Source organism: Heloderma suspectum, chromosome 2, assembly GCF_057233095.1.
Source record: "Heloderma suspectum isolate Gila_16-S chromosome 2, 16-S_ref, whole genome shotgun sequence".
NCBI classification, from domain to species: Eukaryota; Metazoa; Chordata; class Lepidosauria; order Squamata; family Helodermatidae; genus Heloderma; species Heloderma suspectum.
Window position 1 is genome coordinate 194,014,288 of NC_139459.1, and position 23,596 is coordinate 194,037,883.

Consider the following 23,596-nt stretch of genomic DNA (forward strand, 5'->3'; position numbering starts at 1 on the left):
CGTGTGGGGCCGGCTGTTTGTGGGCCTTCGTTTTCAGCCAGCCTCGCCGCCTCCACTTGGCACAGCCTTCAAAGCTGTTAAGGGAGGTCAGATCCTATAGCAGATGAGCAAAATGGGAAAAGATTAGAGCAATGCATTTGCTGTTGCTGGCAATAACACTGCCTGAGTAGAGAAGGAATATTTGATTCACAGCCCTCCTGGGGCCCCCACAGCCCCTGAGCCATCTCCGACAAGCTGAACAGCGAGAGGCTGAAATGTTACTTGCTAGATCAAAAACAAAAAAACAAAAAAAACAAAGCATGAGTAAAGCTGCATCCTGTTCATTCCCCCCTGAAGGGCTGGGAATCTCTCGCTTTCCTCTCTCACTGTTGCTTTCCCAGAGCCCACCTCACTTGTAGAGGAGTTAATTCCACAGGGGCTGGAGCCTCTGAATATTGCTTAAATGGAGAGGTCGACGTCCAGGCCAGTTCAGGTTCTTGAAGCAATCACCATAGCAACAGACCATCAACACTCAGTACAGCATTGGGGGTGACAGGTAGGCCTCTGTGTTGGGCAGCAGCACTTGTGAAAAATATTGTTGTCAGGACTGGAGGTTCACTGGGCAGAAGTTCCAGGTTTCTCAGTGGGATGATGGGTCAAAGTCAGGCCCGACTGTATACCTGCTGACTTTTGAAAATCTTTGGAAGATTTGGCTCCCTCCTCTGAAGTTCCATGCCCTTTTGTCCATTATATCTATAACAGAAAATAAAAACAAGGACAGTGCGATAGACATATTATTTGCATGCATTCGTTCTGTGTGTATTTGCAAATGAATCAATGCATTTTCCTAAAAAAAAAACCCTGAAATGATATGAAGCATGTAAGATGCTTCATATCACTGAGCTGAACAGTAGAATGAAATCTTGTTCTGCACTGTAACTTCTAATCAAGAGGGCCTTCTCCTTATTAGCTTGCTGGCAAAGCAGCTACATGAACAGCTCATGAAGCCTGGTTATACTTGAGGAGCTTGGTAGCTCTTAGATATGAGCCAGCCTTCCCCAACCTGGTGCCTTCCAGATGTTTGGGACCACAACTGTCATCATCTCTGGCCACTGAGCATGCTGGCAGATGAAAATGGCAGTCCAAAACATCAAGTGGGGGAAGGCTGAGAGCTGTCTAACAGCTCAGAACATAGGGAGACAGAAACGTATCAGATCAGAACACTGGCCCATCTATTTTATATATTTATGACTCACTTTTATATACCGCTTTCCACAGAGGTATGAAAGTGGTAAAGATAAAATGCAACGGGATTAGAAGAACAGTAAAATATAACAATAAAATATAACAATAAAACACACAGTACACAATTAATCACCAGTAAAACTGCACACTCCAGACCAGTTCTGTCTATTGCGCCTGGCAGTGGCTATCCAGGGTTTCAGGCAGAAACGGGTTTTTCCAATCACCTGTTACCTGATATTTTAGGGTGCAATCCTATGGCATAGACAGAGAAAAGTCCTACAACTCCCAGCATTCCCCTGCCAGCTGTCTAAACATGCATAGAATTGCACCCTTAACTGGAGACAGCAGGGATTAAAGCATTTGCTCTGGCTTTCAGCTATGGCTCACTCCATTAATCTAGGTTTTAGGAACTTTAAACTGTGAACAAACTGGAGTGCTTGTAAGAAGGAAGCTGGACTGGGCTTTGCTTTGATCTAGCAGCAAGCCCAGTTCAGCCTTGGGGTGCAATTCAGTTTAATTGGCAATAACATTGCTTGGGAAACAACAGTGAAAGCAGAAGGGAAGGACATTAGCCTTCACATCAAGTGCCTCCCTGCCAAATTGAGAGGGTTGGTAGGTCTGCATCTGCAACCCATGCAAAAAGCCAAATGAGCCAATCATAAAATACGTATACAAATACATGTATCGTCACCACATACATTAAGTTGCAAGTGCCTTCAGGCTGATGGGCTGCCTTGTGAAATGCTTGGAACCTGAGATGCTAGTGCAGGCATGGGATACTTGTGGACCTCCTGCAGTTGTTGGATTGCAAGTCCCATAATCCCTCACCTTTGGCTATGCTGGCTAAGGCTGATAGAAGTTGCATGCTCCCACAACCTCAGCTTGGTGGCCCACAGACAAACCAGCGTAGAGAATTGCCCTGTAGTTCTTACAACACCCTCCTGCCCAACAGCTGATGCTTAAGGTTAATGCTGCCAGCCCTAGGAATTCAGTAGTAGAGGCTTGTGATTAAGGAGAAATGTAGGAGGCTAATGATAAGCAGTGGCATCTCCAGTCTTCAGACATTCTTGTTTTCTAGCCACAGAATCCAGCAGACCAATCCCTTGACTACTTGCCGACATCATTTGTACATTATTCACACTGAACTTGGTTCTCAATCATGCAAGTGAAACCAACGGTGTCCCATGTGCAATTCAGATTGTAACAGACATTGACACTATCTGTCTTTCATCATGTGCTCCAGCCAACTGGAGAACAGATGAGCTTTTGTTGCATCCAACTTATTTTTAAATTCTATGCTTTGTGTGTGTGTGTTCTTCTTTTATGAATCACCGTCGGGTGGCTGAGGTTTGTATTTTATTTTATAGTGTTAAATATTATCTGTGAAGTGAAATGTTCCTCCTCCCCCACCATCCTCATCATGCCTGATTGGCTGTCATTGGCCCCACCTTAAATCAGCCATTATACTTGCTAATGAGTCGTTCCCAGATGCCATTCTGACACCCTCCCACCTCCACACACTAAAGCGTATGGTATCGTAATTCTACAGGAGCCAGGAATAAATTCAGAAACAGAAAATGCCAGTCTTACGGCTCCAGATTTTCTTACACTCATTGATAGGTTTACAAGGCTCTGGACCTCACTGGAGTCAATTGGGTTGCAAAATTGTAATCTGGGTCCAGATCTTCAGTTGGCATAAGCCAGTGGCTGGCAAACATCAGATTGTCCATCAGCCAAATTCAGCCCATAGATGGGAGGAGTGGTGGTAGAGCACACAGTTGGGGAATTATCCAACTATGTCATTTCGCTAGTGCAAGTGACGTTGTACTAGTGAAAACTAGATTCCAAACAATGTGCAAGAAGAGAATCTTACAAAAGTTAAGTCTGCGCAAGCACAGTTGTGCATTACGGTTGCACAACCACTTGCATACTACGCTTGTCCAACGGCAAGGTTTGGTGGAGCTCTATTTCAGTTTGCAGAATGACACTGTTGGATACTGCCTTTGGTGTGGAGAAAGTCCCAGGCTCATCCTTCCCCAACCAGGTGCCCTCCAGATGTTTGGATTACAACTCCCAGTGTTCTTGACCGTTGGCCATGCTGGCTGTGCCTGTTGGAAGTTGATGTCTAAAACATCTGAAGGGCATTGGGTGGGGGAAGGCTGATCTAGCATCTCTGGTTAAATGGATTGCGGGTGACAAGGCTGAGAAAGAACCCTGAGGTCTTGGAAAGCCACTGCCAATTGGGATAGATGAGGGGAAGGCAAGGTGTTGTCCTCTAGATGTTACTGATTACTAGCATAAGTCTACAAAACAAGACAAAATGGAGAAAGTCCCATGATGAATCTGACTGAACATTACATGGCTCAGACAGAGCCCATTTGAAAGCCTGATCTGTGGAAATGATGGCAGGGAAGAGACCTTTCTTTCCTGCCATGATTCACTCCTTCATGTCCAGTGGAGCTTTTCCCAGGGTAAGGGAAGTGCATCAATCTAGTCTCCATCCAGTGGAGATTTTTACAACCCTAGGTAGCCCGCCGCTGTGATAGTTCTGCCGAATACTTCATGGATGACAGACTACTCAGATCTGTCCAGTGTGGGTTTCACCTTCGGTACAGAGTCTTTCTTATTTATTTATTTATTACATTTCTAATCTGCCCAATAACTAATGTTCTCTGGGTGGATTACAAATGTTTAAAAAACTGAAATGCCATAGAACAGTTAAAAATATAAAATACAATACTAATATTTAAAGGAATAAAATACAATCTAATGCAGAGGTGTCTAGAGCCTCCCCTTGTCCATTCAGTTTTTGCTATTTCTGTCCTGAACACCAGAGGACAAAGTGTCTGGAGTAGTTTACCCCACACTGTGCCTACATGGTCCACATCTGTTGCAAGACCCATGTCTATTGCAACTTTTAAAGGCTTGTTAAGCAAGATCATCAAACTCAGTTTTGGTTATTATTAATACATCGCCATTGCAGAATGGAGCGGTGCCACCTTTCTTCAATGAAGCATTTGTAAGTCTTTTGTTAAATATACCCTTCCTTGAGTCCTATTTGGGGAAAATACATGCCATTTATTTTACCAAATAAATTTACCAAATTTACCATTTTTTTTTAGCCAAGCTGATTAACCAGCTAGTGACATATCAGCTCCCCTGGGCACTTTTGGATGAAATTGATTATTCTAGATCAGCCTTCCCCAACCTGGTGCCGTCCAGATGTTTTGGACTCACCCCATGTCCATTAGCCATGCTGGATGGAGTTGACAGAAATTGTAAGCCAAAATATCTGGAGGGCACCAGGTTGCAGAGTACTGTTCTAATTTGGCTTCTGGTCAGGATTCAGGATCAATTAAGTATCTACACTGAGAGAGAGCTGGGGCAGAGCTAGAGATTTGATTTTCTTGGCCTTCTCAGCAGATTTCTATACCATTGTCTATGGACTTCTGGACTGCCTGCATGGATGAGTTGGGGTGTGGGGGAGACAGCCCTTTGCAGTGGTTCTATTTCTACCTTGTACATCAGTTCCAGAAAGTGGGGCTCGGGCGCTACTGCTCTTTCATGTACGACAGGGGCGGACAAACTGTTTTGGCCTGCAATTCCCATCAGTCCTAGCCACCATAACCAATGATGAGGGATGATGGGAGTTGTAGGCCAGAAAATCCGACAGGCCACAAATTTTCACCCCTGCTGTAGGGGTTACTCTGGGGGGTGGGTGGGCTACAAAGTGCTGACAAAATACCTGCATGGAACTGTTGGGTGAAATCATTTTGGTGCTTGGAACAAGGAGTCACCAGTATGCTGGTAACACAGATTTATTTCTCCCTCACAACAGGTGTGGCAGAGTCCTCTCTGAATCTAGTAACGGACTGGATGAAGGTGAGTAAAAAGATCAGACACAGAGACATTGGTGATGGGTGGACCAGTTGATCTGGATGGGTGTGATATGCGTCCTTGAAGGGTCACATTCTCTCTTAAGAGGTAGGCTTGTTGCCTGGGGAGTGCTCCTGGATTTGATGTTGCTTTTGGATGCCACAGCCAGGACTTTGTTTGTTCAGCTTTGGCTGATGCGCTAGCGCCATCCCTTTTTGCAAGGACCTGGCCACAATCTTGCATGATCTGATCATGTCTCCACTCGGCTACTCCAAAGTGTTCTGTGTGAAGCTGCTGTTTAAATCAATTTGGAAACTTCAGCTCATGTATCTCTTGAGCTGACCACAGTGTCCATGTAACAAACTTCATTGACTATCAGTTCATTTCCAGGCTAAACTCAAGGTGCTGGTCTGGTGCTCTTAAGCCCTAAATGACCTTGGTCGAGCATACCTTAAGACAAGGGTTGCAAACCTCAGGTTGGGGGGCAAAATCCAGCCCTCTGGGATTCCCTAGAAGGCCAAGCCCCTGCCCCTTTCCCCCAACCACTGATTGCTTGGTGGTTTCCTGACTTTTGTACAGTTCCTCCTCCATTCTCAGAGGTTGAAATGCCTCTCTTAAGGCTTAGTTACTGGCAGTTAGAGCTTTAATCTAAAATATGCTGGTATTTTGGCCCTGTCCCTTTTGCCTTTGACCCCACCCACAACTGGAATGCACACGGAGAGCTTCTCTGAAATGGATTTCAGCCCTTGGGCTGAAAGTGTTTCTGCACCTCTGCCTTAAGACAATCTCTCTCAACTAGTGGCCTCCAGATGTGCTTGGGCTACCATGCTAGTTGTGGCTGATGTTGCAGTCCAACACATCTAGAGGGGGCCAGGTTGGAGAAGCTCCCTGAGGAGCACCTTCTCCCATGTGTACCCACCACAGTGAGTTACGATCAGGGGAAGAGGCATTTCTTTGGGTGCCACCATCATAGCAGCAGTAAGATTATCTTCCACCAGAATGAGGCTTTTTGTGATGGTGACAGGAGATCAGCCAGACTTGCTCTATTAACAGACATTGACTTGGTTCACATGGCACAACAGCCCAGCATGCCTTAATTTACCCACAGGGGCTGTCGCATCATGCTGTGTGCCCACGGGTGCCATTTTTGCATGGCTCCCATGGGTGCCTAGCTTGCTGTGTCTTGTCATGTCATGTGAACCCAGATGGTAGGGGTTTTTTGAGGGTTAGACAACCCTCAAATAACCCATGGCTTGTTTTAGGGTTATTTGAAGGTTGTCTAACCCTCAAACAACTTCTGCCACCTGGGTTCGCATGATAAAACGAGCCATGGCAAGCTGGGCACCCATGGATGCCATGCAAAAATGGTACCCATGGGCACCCGGCACAATGCAACAGCCCCCACAGGTGAATTAAGCCCCTGCGGGCTGTCGTGTTGTGTGAACCAGGTCATTGAGAACCCATCGGGTTTCTGAAAACCTATTGGTTTCTAAAATCTCTGAGGTTTTGGATCTTTATTTTCATTAAGCTGCAATCTTAGTTTTAAATTTGTGTATACATTCATTTAACTGTTGTTTTGTAATGGTAATTTATATTTGTTTGTGGAGGGCTTATACATTTAAATACAAATAAATCAAATTTTAACATCACATTAAGGAACCTATGAGCCGCTGATTCCAATGAAAGTGATCAATGAACCTACACTCGGGACAGAAAGTTGGCTTCACTGATACCAGTCCTGATATAAAAAGAAAGCTGGGGTGTGGTGGGGTGGGGTGGGGTGGGGGAGAGTGTCTGGTCCCATTGATCCAACCCTGTCAGCTCCATTGGAAGTGAAGTCACCAGCTGTGATTTGACCCCTAGAAGCTCCTGTAGAGAAAATGCAACTGTGATATGACCACTGATGGTGGTGGGTTGGTTTTAATCAGGTTACACACCAACCTGGTCTGAGCATGGATAAACCGCAGAGAATTTCTTTATGCAGGCAGAGGTGGTGTGTCTCCCACACTGTTGTCTGTTTGCATCCATTCTATTGCATCCATTCTATTATCTCTTTTTTGCCTCCTGACAAACAGCCTGAGTAAGGGATGAGGGAACTTCAGAGAGGGAACTTCAGAGAGATCAAAGGCTCTTTCTCGTCTGTGCAGAAGTTTTAGCAAGTGGGCTTATCAGAGATACCCTGGAGCTTGGTTCCCAGTTGTTCTGCTATGCTGATTTATATACCTGTACAGAGAGGGTTGTTAGATTCTGCTACCATTATGTAGGCATGGCGAGTCTGAAGCTCCCAGTGGGGGTGGGGAGGTGGTGAAAAGAAAGGGCCGCTTGGCAGAAGTCAAAAGAAAATATTAGGGAAGAACTTGCAGGGAGGGAGGACATTGCACACAGAACAATATTGCCCCCAAAGGAAAATTACTCAAGCCAGACTTACATTCTGAGTAGCCCTTCATTTATCAGGGTGGATTCACACAATTCTATTTTTCATACGATGATCATAAAGAGGGCTGATCTGTGTGTGTGTGTGTGTGTGTGTGTGTATTCTGGCATCTCCCCTTGGTAACGTATAATTATAAGCTTAGTATTGCTGTGAAGGAGGCCGGCTAGGGATAAGAGAGGATTAAGAGGACCAGAAAGACTGCTGAAAGCACCTTAGTAGTCAGCTGGCCAAACTGCAGGCCACATCTATCGTTTAGGTCAGCCTTCCACAACTTGGTGCCCTCCAAATGAGTTGGACTACAAGTCCCATTGTGTCCAGCCAGCATTGGAATGGGGGTTGCAGTCCAACGCATCTGGAAAGCATGAGGTTGGGGAATGAGGGGGGGCTGGCTGGGAATGATGGGGGTTGTAGTCCAACATGTCTGGAGGGCACCAGGTTGGGGGAGGCTGAATTACATCATCCTTCGAGCAGGGCTCTCTCCTCTCAGAGGCATCTCCTAGCCATTCTGAGCCACTTATCTAGACCAGCCTTCCCCAACCGGGTGCCTCCCAGATGTGCTGGACTGGACCTCCCATCATTCCCAGCCAGCATCTGGAGGGTACCAGGTTGCCATTTTCTCTGGTGCTTTGTAAATGATTATCATTTTGAATCAGAAAACTGATTTTTGGTTCACTGAGGTGATGTAATGGAAGCAATTGACTGTGATTTGTTGTCGCGACAACAGCATTCAATTTGCATGCGCACCATCGAATATAGGGAAGGTCAGATATGCATCAAACCATGGGGGAGGGGTGGAGCGGGCCCAATTTGGATTTCCGACCTTAAGTACCAAAAACATCTCTTTGTGTGAGGCAGGGAGTGGCTTCTTTGAATTCAAGCATCTGGGGCTCAAACCTTACCCTGCAAGGCATCATGTGGGAAAGACTCAAATAGGCCACCATACATCATTCCAACTCTTTGCCGTGAAAAACGGCAATGACGAAGCACTCAGGGAGCTGAAGGAACCATGTATCATATACTTGTGTTATCTCCTTAATGCTTACTTTCTTCAACTGGTCTATCTTGTATTCAGTCCCCAGTCATGTGCGTGCATGCGTGCGTGCGTGCGTGCGTGTGCCAGCCAGCAGCTTGGCACATGCCCGACTTTGCTAATACATCCCCCAGCAGCTGTCTGGTGCCTGCAGCCATGCAGGCTGTCCCCTCATTGAGGCCTGCATTTGCTGTTCATCGAAAGCCAGCTCAGAAAAAGTCTGTTCTTGACACGAAGTCAGAAGGATTAAGAATTCACATTCCACATTGATTAGAAGCTGCATAAATTACTAATTATGACTTGGAGCCTTCGATGTTGGGGATGTTTCTGAAACAGATCGGGCTCAGCTGGGAAAGGTATGTGCCTGATACATAGTGAAATCAGCACTAATGAACAATGGACTGCCCGTGGTGTGTGCGTGTGTGCACATGAAGGCTCTGCAGAATACCGTGTGGATAGAAATGCCTATTCAGGTTAGGCTGTTGTGTATGTCACTAGTGCAATAACTGATCTCTCTGTATAGTTGTATATTATATGTAAAGCTATATGTGGGTTGTTCAGCAGAAAGAACAAGAGCTTCCTATTTTAATATGGGGTTCAGAGCCTCATGTGGTGCAGAGTGGTAGGCGGCAGTATTGCAGCCAAAACTCTCCCCACGACCTGAGTTCGATCCCAGCGGAATTTGGGTCTCAGGTAGCCAGCTCAGGTCGACTCAGCCCTCCAGTCTTCCGAGGTTGGTAAATTGAGTACCCAGCTTGCTGGGGGAAAGGTAGTCACGACTGGGGAAGGCAATGGCAAACCACCCCGCTATAGTCTGCCATGAAAACGCCAGCGAAAGCGGTGTCCTTCTAGGAGTCAGCAATGACTCGGTGCTTGCACAGGAGGAACCTTTCCTTTCCTTCCTCAGCGTCCTTAGAAGGGTGAACACTGTGAAAGGCAGAGAACATTGTGAAAGGCAGAGAATTAAGGTTGCCAACCTGCCAGGGAAAAGACAGTATGCCTTGTTCCTATACCTTAGTGCTTTAGGGTGCAATCCTATGCGTGTTTAGACCCCCCGCCCCAAGTCCTACAACTCCCAGTGGAGAGTTTTAGGACTTTTTTGTCTAAACATGCATACGATTGCACCATTAATCTGCAAAAATCAGTAGGTGATGGCACAGTGATTACCTGTTAATATCTGGAGATTAGGCCACTGTGAAGATCAGGGGCAAGATGGCGACCTAAACATAAGGTTGGCTTGGGTAAGCACCCAGTGTATATGGTTGTCCAATCACCCAGTGAAACAATAGTTAGTACTAAACAGTCATGGTACATTGGCGGCCACAAAATGCATGTGCATTATATCCACACACATGTATGCACAAACATACATCATTTGAGGCATGCACCGAGTCATAACTGTAAATCCATACATTTATTCATATGCATTCGCCCATATACACACACCACGACAGCTACCTCCCAAACCATGACGTTGTATTGGATTTCTCTCAATGACACAGATGATTTTTTTAAAAATTGCTTCTTCCCCCACCCCTTCCTGCTACCCCCCTTTACAGGCCTCCTCTGCAGATTAAGCAGCTGGGAGACTGGAGTGAGTGCAATTCTCTCTCACACACACACACACACACACGCACGCATTCCACCTCAGCCTCTTTGCCTTGCAAGCCGAGAAAATTAATCTCCCAGCCTTCTCTGATATTTGGGCTGAATTACAAGCTGGGAGTGGAGATAAAGTGCCAGAGAGAGGAAGCTACAGGTAGGGCAGAAAGCCCAGTTAGCTAGCTATGGGCCTTTGTCTGCACAGATAAAAGCTTCCTGGCCTCATGCATAATTCAATGGGCATCACCTCCCAGCCCTGCTTAGGCTCAACCTTTGGCCCCACCACATGTGGCCTCAATGGCTCTGTTTTTAACTATTCCACTCCCAGAGAACACAGCAAAGCTGCAGATGATTAGAGGGAAAGCATGTGTGTGTGGGAAAGAGCGTGCTAGTGTGCATGGATGTGCACATCTGAGTGTAGGCAGGTATTATGTGCATACTGCAGGGTGTGTGTGTGTGTGTGTGTGTGTGTACATATATAGAGAGAAAGCGTGACGGGGAGAGGGAAGGGCATAAAGAAGGGCAATTGCCACAGAACAAACCATGCTGAAAACTGCAACCTCTGAATCCTCGCTCCTTGACGGTGCAAGCAAGCTCAAAACCACACATATGCAGTACACACCATGTGGCAGCATGCCTGGGTGATTGTCCCTTGTATCTTGTAGTGATAATGTGGAGCTGTGATTTTGAGCTTGCTTGCATAACAGAGGAAGGAGGATTCAGAGGTTGCAGTCTCAACACTGTTTATTCTGTGGCAACCACTCCCCTCCATGGCCCCCTTCACATTCACATACACACAGCAGCAGCATGGGAACTGTTTCACTGTGGTGCCATGCCACTAGGAGTGTAAGTGTGCGCGTGTGTGTGTGTGCGTGTGTGAATGAATTAAGCGACCGCATTGGTGAGGCCAATCCCATGGGTCTTTCCCTCCTAGGAGAGCTACTCAATTGGCCGTGACCATGTCCTTAATGATTTTTATGCTGGTAAGTGTATGTCTGAAAGGGTTCTGTGTGGACAAAGAATTCTAGATTGTCTCAGCAGCTCTCTCTTACTGTTGCCAGTCATTCACAAATGACTGTAAATGCTACTTGGTTGCAACCTCTACCCATCAGTGATAACAACTTGACCATTGCTTTTTGGTGCTCATTATCCCAGGATGGCAGCAGAGAGCAGTCGAGAACTCCTGATTTTGTCAGGGGTTCTTGTCTTGAGTCTCTTTCAGCTCACTTCAACCTGAGATAAACACCTCAAACGTGTAAACATATCAGAGTCAAGGGGTAGTTATCAAGATAAGTGATGGTTTGAACTCATTTGTGTGTGTGTGTGTTGTATTTTATGCCATCTGTATCCCTTACAGCTCTTGAAATCTTCTGTTCATTGTGTGTATCACATATCTTAGTATCTTTTTTGTTGGTCCATGATTAAGAGCTCACTTTCTACTTATGGCACATGAGGACAAAGGGAGATCCCTGATGGCGTGATTTAATGAATGGAGCATCCTGCTTTAGGGCGAGTGGTAATAATTGGGAAGGACTGTAGTGCAGTGGTAGAACACACACTCTGCATGCAGAAGGTCCCAGGTTCAATCCCCGGCCTCTCCAGGTAGGCCAGGAAAAATTTCTGCCTGAAACCCTGGAGAGCTGCTGCCTGTCAGTAAATGGACCAGTGGTCTGGCTCAGTATCAGGTAATTTCCTATGTTCCTAATGGCTGCTTGAGCTGATCTTCACATCCTTTACAAGACTTGCACAAAGAAAATGTGAGGAGCTACCTGAAGCTAGTACATTAATTACACTAAAACCATGAAAATCTATGGGCCAGCTGCATCGTGAGTGTGTAACTAGCATGCTGAGTACACCTGTAAGAAATTCAGAGGCATCATATCCCAGTAAGGAGACATGTTGAGACAAGATTAAAACTGCATAATTCTCCAATGCCTGCTGAAGAAGAGGGTTATTGCGCTGATGCAAACATGTAGTTACACATTGACACCCTATGATTTTTACATAGCAATTTGGTGAAGACAGGAAAGTCAAATGACAGCAAGCTAAGACTCCTGAGCAGGTTGTGTAACTGCATTGGGGTTTTAAAGGATGGGTGAGGCAGAGAAAGGAAGAATAAAAAGGGATGGCATTACAACAAGGGAAGGGAATTAGGAGGGAGGAAGGCACGGGAGGGTCATCTTCCACCAATGGCTTCACTCTAGATTAAAATATTCATTATGCCGAGGTGTGCAACTCTCCCTCCCATCTTCACCAAGCAAGGCCAAATAAGCAAAAGAAACAGATAACAATTACTGGAGATACGCTTGTTTACCACTTTCCCAGGAAACAAAGAACTCTATTAGCACAAAAGACTGGGCTGATTCCACATTACTGAGGTGTCAAATCTTATCCTTTTCAGCTCAGATCGATTTGTGGGGTGTTATTTGTTGGTGATTTTGTTGGGATCTCGCATCATTCGGAGGTGTATTTTATAATCTTACAGCACACACGCATACACATATACGCTGTTCTGCAGCACGGACAGTGTGATCACAGCAGCGGCATCCTCTGCACTGTCACTGGCTCGGTGTCAGCAATGGAGAGCACCTGTTTTGCAAGCAGAAGGTCCCAGGTTCAATCGCTGGCATCTCCAGGTGGGGTTGGGAAAGACTCCTCTTTGAAACCCTGAGAAGCTGCTGCCAGCCAGTGTCGACAATACAGGTGTAGATGGACCGATGGGCTCATTCCGTGTAAGGGGGTTCCTAGATTGAACCCCTGAACTCTTTTAATTCAGGAATTGCTTTGGAAGCAACTTAATGCCAATTTACACAGACAAATAGATGCGTTTGTAAAGCCCTGGGGAATGCCAAACTGGGGACTCCCTGCATCATCATGATATTTTGCGAAAGGAAGGAACAGCTGGCCTGCTCACTTCTGTGTTGCTACTATGGGTGATCAGTAGGATGGCCACTTACACATTGGCAAAAAGGAGGAAATGCATGATCAAAAAAGAGGACACCCGTTTGCATGACATGTTTATATCAGTGCAAATTTAGAAATAATAACTATTATTTAAATAGAAATGCAAGACATCTCACTATAGCGGAGAGACTGACTAGATGCCCTGTGTGTGTGTCTGCTCAGTCTGCTGTCCAGGTGCTGTTGATGGGCAACTTCAAGGACCTGCAGCTCTCCCTCCTGGTGGTCCTTTGACTTTTAACCAAACTTGGACTGGACAGCTCATCAAATAGAGGACACCTTCAAAGAGAGGTCTGTGCTCTGCCAGCTCTTCAAAATAGAGGACTGTCCTCTGTAAAGTAGGACACCCGGACACCCTAGCAATGGGTAGGATGAGGTATTTCAACACAGCTACGCTCTCAGCCCGGTTCAGGTGATACGAGGGGCCACTAGGCTCTATACAACTGCTGATTCTGGATTGGCTCCTCAGTCTTGAGCAGCTTGTTGCTCAGGCACGGACACAGTTGCCCTCCAATGGCCTGTCTCTGCTTCGCCGCCTGCCTCCTTCTTGGCTTGACTACCACCAGTGCCAGGTCCTGGTTTTGGAGGGCCCTTGGGCAAGACAGCCTCAATGGCCCCTCCTTCAGTGAGACTACCTTCTCCCCACCGTTGTCACCAGCCGCTCTTGCTCCTCCGCCTCTTTCGCATCACTGCTACCACTTGCTTGCTTGACGGGCCTGGAGCCAGGGAGCAAGCAGGCAGCGGCATCTGCTGCTGCTCCTTCTCACCGCCACCGTCGTCTGGGCCAGAGTGAGGGGCAGGTGAACAAGCAGGTGGCAATGGTGAAGAGGAGGGGAGAGTCCAGGGGCTCTCGTCAGTGGGCCCTTCCTGGGGCACTGGCCCTTGGCAAGTGTTGCCCACTCTTGAGTTTTGCACACTGGATTGAAAACCATCAGTCCGGTGTTTAGAGGTTGAAGAGATCCTGGGTCCTTCCGGATGGAGGGTTCCTAGCACTAATAGTCAGAAGGCACTGTGCAGCTGTTCTGTCTTTTTCTCCTTAATGGATTTTTTGTGTTAAGGAAAAAGAGGGAAGAAGCAATAAGAAACCACTGGCTCCTGACCACCAGGTTACCCCCCGGTTGCCTGCCTTGACAGAGTCGTTAATGTGGCTTGCTTGAGTGGCTGGCATACACATCATGTGGCAGCAGTGTGGTTGCATCACCATGTGACTGGCTCACAACCTAGAATGACCACACCAGCCTTTCTACCCTCATTATTGCGGCTTTTCATGACATGGTAAATGTGGGCTCCATTGCATATTGTATGGGGTGGTTTCCGAAGAGGCCTTTCTGGCACCATTGCCCTGCCTCATTCACAGCATTTTATGGGGGATCCAGACAATGTCTTCTACTCATGACCCTCCAGTGTTTTCTTACTGCTTCTTCTGTCTGTTTCCTTAACATGAAAAATCCATTAAGAAGATTAACCTAAATGATTAATCAACTAGTCCCATTGAATTCAGTGAAGCTTACTACCAGGCAGAGAGTGCATAGGACTGGAGCCTAAAATGCTGCAGCCCTACTGTTTACACCTGCTCTTCCCAACATGGTGCCCTCCAGATGTTTTCAACCACAACTCCCATCAGCCCCAGACACCATGGCCAATGGTCAGGGATTATGGAAGTTGTAGTCACACTTGGAAGAAGTCGATTATCTAGATCCATTTCAATCGGGCTTCAGGCCTGGGCATGGGACAGAAACGGCCTTGGTCACCTTGGTGGATGATATGAGGAGGGCTCTGGATAGGGGCAAATGCTCCTTACTTGTTCTCCTTGATCTCTCAGCGGTTTTTGATACCATTGACCACGGTATCCTCCTGGACCGCCTGGAGGGGTTGGGCATTGGAGACACCGTATTACGGTGGTTCTGGTCCTTCCTCTCCGGTAGGTACCAGAGGGTAGCGCTGGGAGAGGAGGTCTCAGACCTGTGGCCGCTCACTTGTGGGGTGCCACAGGGTTCCATCCTCTCCCCGGTGCTATTTAACATCTATGTGAAGCCACTGGGGGCTATCATCAGGAAGTTTGGGGTGCGGCGTCACCAATATGCGGAAGACATGCAACTCTACCTCTCGTTTAAATCTTCACCAAGGTTGGCCATAGAATCCCTGTCCAAATGTCTGGAGACGGTGAGTGGCTGGATGGGGAGGAATAAGCTGAAGCTGAACCCTGACAAGACAGAAGTACTTTTGGTGGGAGACAAGAGGAGGTTGGAGGATGTTGACCTGGTGTTGAATGGGGTACGGCTACCCTTGAAAGACCAGGTCCGCAGCCTGGGGGTCATTTTAGAGGCTCAGGTGTCAGCTGTGAGCTGGACAACGCTGTACCAACTCCATCAGATACAGTGGCTGCACCCCTACCTTCCCGACCATCTGTTCCCATCGGTAGTACATGCCCTCGTCTCCTCTTGTCTAGACTACTGTAATGCACTCTACGTGGGGTTACCCTTGAAGACGGTTCGGAAGCTGCAGCTGGTACAGAATGTGGCGGCTGGCCTGATTAAAGGCAGCCACCAGCATGATCACATCACTCCAGTGCTGAAAGAGTTGCACTGGTTACCAGTTGTTTTCTGGACCAAATTCAAGGTGTTGGTTTTGACCTTTAAAACCCTATATGGTTCCGACCCAGCCTATCTTAAGGAGCGCCTCCAGCAACACCAGACAGGCCGCTCAACAAGATCAGCCTCAGATGGCCTTCTCTCTGTCCCATCAGCCAGGACAGCTAGGCTTGTGAGGACGAGGGAGAGGGCCATCTCTGTGGTGGCCCCCACTCTGTGGAACTCCCTCCCTAGGGAACTCCACCATGCCCCAACTTTAATGAGCTTCTGCCACACGTTGAAAACTTGGTTGTTCAGGCAGGCATCTGGGGTGAGCTAGGCAAATTTTAGAAAATGTTGTTTTAATGTGTAATTTCATTGTTTTTAAACTGTTTGTATTATTGTACATCACCCAGAGTGGCCGGGTGACTGGCCAGGTGGGCGATTAAGAAATTTAATTAATTAATTAATTAATAGTCTGAAATATCAGGAAGAAATCATGTTGGGGAGGGCAGCTTTATACGGTTGTATCCAAAACAGCATGATATGGTCTTTAGTCGATTGGGGAGCTGAGTTCAAAGATCTCCCCCTTTCTTTGTTGTGCTGCAGCAGCCTAGTAATATAGCTGGAGCAGGGTGGTGTGGGCACCTGCCTTGGGTGCACCTTGGACAGGGCTACAGAGTGACCTTCAAAGCTAACATAATCTTTTGCTAATTGTTACAACAGCACATAAAGGTGGCTATCCTGTGCATACTTAGAAGGGGGTAAGCTCCACTGAATTCAGAAGTAAGCATGCACACAGGATTGCACTGCAAATTCAGTGTTGGATCTGATCAACTGCACTGGAGGAAGTGGACTTTCCCATTCCCTCCGTCTCACAGCAGCCACTCGAGCTCCCTGAAAATGCTACACAGAGAGTCAGGAGGCCCTTCTGAATAGGGTGAGCTATGGTATGTGTGGGGAGAGGGAATCGACAAAAATCAGGCAGAGGGACCATTTGAGAGACAGTGTGGTGTAGTGGTTAGAGTGCTGGACTGGGACCTGGGAGATCTGGATTCTAGTCCCCACTCAGCCATGAAGCTCACTGGGTGACTTTGGGCCGGTCACTGACTCTCAACCTAACATCTCACAGAGCTGTTGTGAAGGTAAAATGGAGAGGAGGAAGACAATGCATGCTGCCTCGGGTTCCTTGCAAGAGGAAAAAAGGCAGGATATAAATGTAATAATAAATTATAAATTTGTGAGCAGAGCCCTTCCTCTTGTGGAAGGCAGATATTGGATCCAATCCAGTAAGTTTTACTTTCGCTCTAGAACAATTCTGTGTATTCCTAAGGTGAAAGCAGACATAAAGACAGATATACCAGCTTGTTAAGAGACTTAGTGAGGGCATCTGGCTGGAGTGGGTACAATCACTGCACCTCTCATTACTTCTGTGCCTGCACCCTAACACGCCAAGCACATCCAGCCATTGAATATTGTTGGCGGGAAGTCGAAAATGGGAGATGTGTCACTCTGGCCAGCTGCTGCTGATTGGACAGCAGCCACCGGCAGAGTTTTGTACAACAGCTTCTGAGCTGATTCATTTTAGAACAGCAGGAGCCCGTCTGTTTGAGCAGTGAGAAGATGGAATGGCAGCAGCAGCAGCAGCACCCTTAAAGGTCTACAGTCATTCTTAAAGGCACCCCAAATTTGACTGGCACAGGGGTCAGTCCAGATCTAATTCCTGGTTTATCTTTTCACTTCTTTGCCTATTACAAATAGCCACCCAGATCCATGTGAGGGGAGGGGGCAGGTGTATCAACATCGAAACGACAAGTAACAGCGCTGTGGATCAGTTTCATAATGTGCATTTGAAAGCAAACTATCATTGCCTTTGGGCTAGTCCTCCGTCTTTCACCCTGAGTAAAATGGGAATTATAATCTTTTGCCTCACAGAGCAGTTGTGAGGATGAATGAGATAAGAATTGTAAAATACCGTTTTTTCCCTCTGTGTGCCAGAAGAACTGCTCTATAAATAATGCAACAGCATCTTATTTCTCCAAATTAGCTGGGGAGTGCAAAGGAGGAAGCATCCGAAATGTTCTAGTAATCAGGAGATCAGATATTTACATACAGCCGCACTGATATTGAGTTACCTAAAGGAGACATGGGGATTTCAGATCTAACTCAGAGACCTGGAGAACTGAAGTTCAGATAACAGGAGCTCCACTCTGTATGCATGACAGAGCCAGCTCAAGGATATGTGCTGCTGGCCTATGCAAATTACATTTTTGCTGTTTACCCCACCTGCCCTTGAGCCTTAGGCTGCTCCCAGGCAAGACTGTTATTGTGCAATTGTCCTGCCTCATTCTCAGAATTTTACTGGGGAACTTGACATCATCTTCAGTTTGTAACCCTCCTGTGTTTTCCCACTGTTTCTTCCATCTTTTTTCTTTCCACACACACACATGCACACATACACAAAATTTATTAAGGAGGGAAAGATGGAACCAGTACACAATGGTTCCAATGCCTCTGATTGATAGCAGTAGCACTAGGCGCTGTCCATCTGGAAGTACCGTTCTTGTATGCTGAGCAGCATGACAGTCATTCTTTAAATCAGGGGTGGGCAACTTTCAGGGACTGGGGGCCACATTGCCCCCTCAAACCCCTTGGGTACCACCCCACCCTCCACCCATTGTCCTCACCAAATTTGCTGCTGAAATTTGGTGGCACAGTAATGGCGAAAAAGTGGTGATTTTGCTTTGACTGAAATCAAGCGATTGGGGAGTGCGTGCTTTGTTTAGAAGCAAAATCATGCTCCCAGGAGAGTTCCAGGAGTACAGCTTTGCTCCTAAACAAAGTGCGTGTTTCCTGAATGCCTTGTTTTAAAGCAAAATTGCCACCTTTTTTGCTGCAGCTGCGGTAAATTCATCAGTGGTTGGGGGTCAGTGGGGGCTGTAGAAAAGGCTGGGGGGGGCACAGGTGGCTCACAGGCCCAGTGTTGTAAATTAAGCAGGATACTTTTTTTGTCTTTTTTGGTTTTGATGTCTATCACTTCTTTACTTCCTCCCCTTTACAAGTATATCCATGTGCCCCGGGAAGCCAGCAGAGATCAAGGCTCTAGGTCATATCCTCTGGAATACAAGGGATGTTGCCCAGCTAATAAGCTGCTAAATTGCCATTGTGTACCCCCTCTAACAGCACAGGGTAGGCAGTAGGGGTGCTTGAGGAATTCAGTCTTTTCAAATTCTGATACAAAATGACCTAATACACATCTCCAACACCCCGCAACCCGGTGCCCTCCAGATGTTTTAGACTACAACTCCCATCAGCCCTGTCCAACATGGACAATGGTCAGGGATTATGGGAGTGTGAGCCAGTGGTGTAGTGCAGCCAGGGCTCGCAGGGATGCAGTGCGGGTACTTTTTGATTAGCAGGGGTGCTGACATCATCTACCAGCCCCTTCAGACCTCCCTCTTCCCTCTGAGCTTAGCTGCAATCTTCACAAGAGCTGGAACTGGTTTGCTGATATGGATCAATGCAGCTGCCTGCAGTTCTGGACTCTCCTTGGGGCATGGCTATGGGGACTGTCACGAGGAGCATCTGCACTTCCAAATGGACCACTCCACCACTGGTTGAACCCCAAAACACCTGGGGGGCACCACGTTGTCTACCCTTGTCCTACACTAATGTGTGGACTGGAACTTAGCCATCCACCAGATGTATTTCCCAGATGTTCCAATACACTTTTCCCCTCATAATATGTTTAAAAATGCATATTTTGAGAGAAAACATAGTTCTAAAATATATGTTCAAATAGGTCATTAAAAGCCGTTTTTCCTGTGGGTTTCTTTAAAAGACATGGATTAATGCAGAAACAGGGCAGAACGGTGAACACACACTCAAGTGACACAGACTGGATGTACCCTGGTTCATCGACGCCTAGTAGCAGTGTCTCCCTCTTTCTCTCTCCAAGGCATTTACATAGCTGAGGCGGGCTCCCCTGGAATGCTGGCACCCCAGGCCTTTGCCTGGTTTGCCTCTATAGTTGGACCTGTCATGCTGCATCAACTTGTGCAGCAGGGGTGGGTGCCATGGCCCTCCAGATGTTTTGGCCTACAACTCCCATCATCCCTCACCTTTGGCCATGCTGGCTGGGACCAATGGCAGTTGTTGGCCAGAGCATCTGGAGAGCCACAAGTTGTCCACCCCTGGTATACAGGAAGATGATGCTTAGCAGCACACACAAATTTCTTCCTAAGTTTATTCTATGGAGCCCTGAACTTTGCACGTGCCAAGCAAGGGCTGTTCAATGAACTGTTGTGGTGTGCATATCTCATGTTAAATGGGATGACCTAGGCATTTATGCAGAAAAGCCTAATGGAGCATCCATAGGGGTATGCAAAGACCATGACAGTAACACCAGCCAGTGTGTTAGACACACAACATATGACTGTGACACACAACTCTTTCATCGTAACTGTCTCATGCATCAAGAGCGTTTGATCCATGGTTGGCTCTCACAGCCAAAGCCCAAGTGATCTATAAATAATTTTCAAATTTCATTTTACCTACAAGCCAAATGAATGAAAATGGCTCTGGGGGGATGTAAAACTCTGCCGCTCCCGTGAAGCGTGAAGTCTGCAGATCTATCGAGGTTAGAGGGCTTATTGTGAGAGCAGGCTGGGGGGACGGGGGCATGTTGGATTCCCTTTCCCTCCTTCCTAAAGCTCAGAGATGACACATTGACACCACAAGTTGGGGGATGCAACACAGCAGTGGGAAACCGTCTTAATCCACATGCACAGCAAGAGAGGCAGAGCAGGCCCTGCTGTGGATTTGAAAGCGAGTCCCATTTGCAAGGCAAAAGGACCATGTAAATCACACACCTGGGACTCTGGAGGATGTGCAGACAGCGAGGGAGCAGCTGGAGTCTCTTCTAGGCTAGATCATCAGACAGGGAGTGCATGCTGCCTTCCGTCAGGGCAGGAGGAGCACGCTGCCATACCCTCTGTCCCATGGGTTCACAACTGGGGGCGGGGGGATACAGTGGTGCAGCTAGGGCTGGACTTTGGGGCCAAAGTCAGCCCCCAAATGACTACTCGGAGAGTGGCAGGTGATGAGGGCAGCAGTACAGCAGAAGCAAACTCCATTTTATTCCTGCAGTCATGACAGTGCTATGATTTATGTGAGCTTAAAATGCAAAACTGTGCATGCTCAGAGTTGCTGTTTAAAAAAAAAAAAATCAGGGTGGGCAAACAGTTTTGTTGTTGTTTTTCTAATGTACTAGGAATGTAGAAGCAGCTGTAAAGAGAAATGGCAGTTAGGAGTGGGGAAGAGAAGTGCTAGATGTGCGCTTGACAACTGAAGTAACACACACGGCCATCTCAAGGGGGGACCCATAAGATTGTTATGTGCAGGATCTACCACTGGGGGCAGCAGTGTAGAAAGAGATGGGATGGAACACAGGGAAATAGGTCACCATCTCTTCTGGTCACTTACACCAATACTGACACTTGCTCTTTAACGTCATGAGCACCTATCGCCATGCCTACCACAGACCACATGAAAATGAGCATCCCATTAGCAAAATAGCCTTTTTGCCTGTAAGTGCAATTATGTGGGCTGTGTGGTTCGCATTTGTAAGGAGTGCAAGATAGCCCAGCTGACATCTGCTCATCTCTTTTTTTAAAAAAGAGAAAAGAATCTCATATGTGCTTCTCTGTGTGAGTTAGGGTGTTTCCAAATGAGGCTTTTATAGTTCCATTGCCCTGCTCCAATCAGGGACCTTTACAGTGTGTGTGTGTGTATCTGTGTTCCAGATGTCATTGTCTTCAATCTGTAGCCCTCCTGTGCTTTCTCACCCCTGCTTCTGTTTTGTTCCCTATCACAGAATATCCGTTGAGCGAAAAAGATGGAATAGTTGCCTTTTGATGGGTAGCGCTGGGAGCCTTCTGTCTGAAAGCACCCTTAATATGTGCCAGCATCTTTCACCAGGTATATGTATGTATAGGTGTATATACGCACACATATGCACCTTATATCACGAAATTGGATTTGGAAGCATTTGAGAATACAAATTAGCTGTGTAAATGATGAGACCTCAAGAATTACATATGTCTACATACGATCATTGTTGCTGGCACAAAACATAGTGGGTTTAACAGCTTCTCTAACCTGGTCCCCTCCAGATGTGCTGGACTAGAACTCCCATGCTGGCTGGGGGGTTATGGGAATCGTATTGCAACACATCTGAAGGGCATCAGGTTGAGGAAGGCTGCCCCGAACAAGGGCTACCCAGGCAAAATGCATGGGATGGTGGTGGGGAGCCAATCCATGTTGACTTTAAAAAATGAATACATCTGATCCCTTTTAGTTATCATAAATATGATTCAGAGTGAACTCTCTTATGATACCTGTGGAGCAGTTTGTTTTGTAGGTATCCCACCAAGCTATAGTTGTCTTGATGCAGTTTGTCTTTGTGTTCCAAAGAAATGGGCTGGGCTGGGGGCGAGATGCAATGTTATTTGGAAGGAAAGGCAAGATTAGAAGGGATCATAGGTTCCACAAAAACATATGTTTCATGTCTGTTGGACACCGCAAAGTCTCTTTAATAAGGGATTGTCTAATTTAAGGCCCAATCCTATCCAAACAGGTGACCGCCTCCGAACTCAGAGGCAACCACCTACCCAAAGCAGGGCAAAAGAAGCACGGGGGGATCGTTCCCTCCGCGCTCCTCCTGCCCTGCATTTTCGGCTAGACAGCTCCAAGGTCAGTTCACAGAAAACAAGATCTCCTGTGGCCATCTAGCTGCTGTCTAGAGGCCATAGGATTGCTCTCTTAGTTAGGTATAAGTGGAAAATGTCCCTGCGTAGTAGGATGTGTCTTTCCCACAATCTCTTTAGTTCCTGCCTGGGTTAAGGGGGTGGGAGGAGACCTATGCATAAGGAAAGACAAGATCCTGGAGCATGAATCTGGTTGCTCATGAGGGGAAGGGCTAGTTGCTTTGGATGGTGTGATGCAGGCTGAGCTCAGGTCTAGATCTCACTCCACTGGCATGTCCCAGAAAGCTGGAGATCTTGGAGGAGTGGTGGAAGCTGTATTGGCCCAGATATCCTGCTCAATTGTTCAGAAGTGGTGGAAGTTGTATTGGCCCCTTTCAGATGCATGGAAAAAGGTTAGCAGTGGACATATCTGCAGCGTTTGCCACATGAAAAGAGGTCACTCAGGTTCCTCCCGTGGACCTAGAACTTCTCAACCCCTGCAAGTTAGAGCAAATCAAACTAGGTCAGATATTGTAATATTAGCATTCTTCACATTCCTAAAGGAATGCTGAAAGCAGTCATGTTAACTTATTTCAAATTGTCATATTCATGTTTTTTACAAGAACTGATGGGTTTAGAGTTTTTTTGGTCCTTGTATCTTTCTGTATTCTGATAATGTTGGCAAAGCACCTTTTGCTTATGTTCATTTAATTTAATTTAACTTAACTTATGATCATTATGTTATGCTAATTAACTTGCAGAGGAGTTGAGCTCTTGCAAGTGTCACTATGGCTTGATCTAGAAGCTGGACACTTGCAAAGCATCCTGTTGCCAAAGCCTGGATCGTACCACTTTACCTTTGTTCTCCCTAGTATCAGGGTGGTGTGTATGTGTGTGCTTGTATCCAATTTCATGGCTCTCTCTTGATGGGAAGTAACCTAACCATTTTGATACCTGAGTGAGCGAGAGAGCAAGTGAGTGAGCCAGGCTGCAAACATATGCACAGGTATCTGGGAGTAAGCCCCATTGAACTCAGTGGGACGTACTTTTGCGTAAACAGATATAGGATTGGGCTGTCAGGGTGCTTCCAGATGAGGCTTTTATGGTGCCATCGCTCTGCCTCAGTCATGGAATTTTATTGTAGGGGGTGTTT

At 46.8% G+C, this 23,596-nt stretch overlaps 1 long non-coding RNA gene across 1 annotated transcript in view; it reads left to right on the forward strand.

Moving 5' to 3' along the window:
* The first annotated feature begins 388 nt into the window (after window positions 1-388).
* Window positions 389-23,596, forward strand: part of LOC146353721 (uncharacterized) — an 80,210-nt gene continuing 57,002 nt past the window's right edge. Inside the window, exons 1-2 of the long non-coding RNA XR_014787398.1 lie at window positions 389-535; window positions 5,063-5,106. This is a non-coding gene — a long non-coding RNA (uncharacterized LOC146353721). The remainder of the gene's footprint in view (window positions 536-5,062; window positions 5,107-23,596) is intronic.